The sequence below is a fragment of the Apis dorsata genome, unplaced genomic scaffold, assembly GCF_000469605.1.
Source record: "Apis dorsata unplaced genomic scaffold, Apis dorsata 1.3 scaffold_985, whole genome shotgun sequence".
NCBI classification, from domain to species: domain Eukaryota; kingdom Metazoa; phylum Arthropoda; class Insecta; order Hymenoptera; family Apidae; genus Apis; species Apis dorsata.
In genome coordinates, this window is record NW_006264088.1 from 38,816 (window position 1) to 40,987 (window position 2,172).

Sequence of the window (2,172 nt, forward strand, 5' to 3'; positions counted from 1 at the left end):
TTCGCAATACTTAAATGAATTAAATTTATAATTTTTTTCAAGTATATAACAATTCTTATATTCTTTTTCAAGTACATTTTTCTTGAGAATAATTTATCATTTAGATAATAAAATATTTTTTTAATAATATTATTAATAATAATAATAGTTGTATACATTAGTATTTTATTAGTAACGAAAAATAAGTGATAAAAAAAGAATAGAATTGAATTATATATAATATATATAATTTTGATTGATCGAATTTTCTATTTTTCTATAATTTTCTGTTTGGGTTTTTAATATCGTTTTATATTGCAAATATAATTCATTTTTTTAAATTAAGTTATTGGATTATAAATATCATCGTGCCCAGTATAAGTATTCAGATATTCAGATAGACAAGTCAGTCTTTATTCCATCGATTTCAATTAATTCTATTCATCATGAAGATGTCCAATTGAAAATTCTCTTTGTGCAAGGTATTATTATTCACTAGACTGTGTATCACAGCGGAATTTGAATTTTAATGAAAGCATGTCTGAAAGAATTGATATGATCAATAATTGATAACTTATTAATAACGCAAATGTGTTAATAGAATTTTTTCTACGGGAATTATTTTGATGTCGAAATTAAAAATTTGCAAACAACAAATTAACAAATTTTTAGAACGGAAATTGATCATTTTTCTTTCTTATCATGAACTGCATATATTTTCTTTATCTTGGAGTTCAATTCTCTTAAACATGTGATCGATAAATGCATTTTTATATCAATGTTTTGTATTGTTTTAAGTATTTTAATCAATGTCACAAGAAATATATCAATTTACAAGCTTAAAATTTGAAATTTATTAATTATGAATTATTATAAATTTAATTTTATTTTTTCATTAATTATATATGATTGTTACATTCTTTTTTATTTATTCTTGAATAAAAATATTTTGAAATTATAAAAAATGAATTTAAAAAAATTTTATTATAATTCTATAATAAAATTTTAAAAAATAAGAAACTATTTTGTAATTTATTAATCGATTATTAGATTTAATTTTGTTAATTTATAAATATTTGATTATAAAATAAAAGATACATATATTAATATTTCTTTAATATCATTAATAAACATTTATCTTTGAATTATATTAAATATACAAATAATTCTTATTTTTATAACTAAAAAAAAAAGATATTTTTAACAAAAATTTACGCAATTCTATATTACGAAAGAAGAATTAAAATTATTTCAAATTGTTACTGAAATATTCATTGGTTCCTAAAATATCGTAAAATAAATGTGAATCAGAGCAAAGCAGACTTTCCTTGTTTTCAAATTTCTAGAATTCTTTGAAACAATATTATAGGAATTCAAATATATCCTTTGCAGCTGCAGCATGATTAATTGGACACGACTAAAATTTGAATCAATAATTAATCGTTGGTATAATCATACTTGCAACAGAATCGCAAGATGGTCCTTTAATGGTTTCTCATTCAAGAGTCCTTTAATGGTTCGCTTTTTCATCCGTCACTGAGTTCGTTTGTCCTGATGTTCTCATTGTTGGCTTTTTATTAAAACACGAAACATCCAGTCATAAGATATTGTGACATATATATGAGTAACGGTCGGTCGATAAACTCTTGTAAAAAAGATGGTAATTGGTGTCGTGCTATAGCGTATATGTGCTAATGCGACATGCAAAAAAATATTTCGCTTTTGATCAATACCATCATCGAGTTTTCACATTCGTGCAAACGTGTAAAACGCACTAAATATAACTGTTGTTGCTTCAAATCAATTCGAACGTCATGTCAGTCCGATGAAACGATAACAGCAGTGAAATGTGCTTCTACAACCTGTGATTTTCAAATGATCGATGACTATTTTACAGTAGCAGTTTAAGATCGTTTTTCAACTTTTAATATATTCTAGCTATTTATCTATGAATCAAATTTCAAATATTTTTTTTTCTTTTTAGAAATATATTTTTAATGAAATATATAATAATAATAGTAATAACATAGTCTTTTTCTTTTTTTTTTGTATTATATTATTTCATAACTGTTATCAAAGTTATAATTTTCTATGAATATTGAAATGATAACAATTGAATGAATATGAAAATATTATCAATATTATTAAACTATATAATTTTTTTCCTATAATATAATTTATATAGTACATATA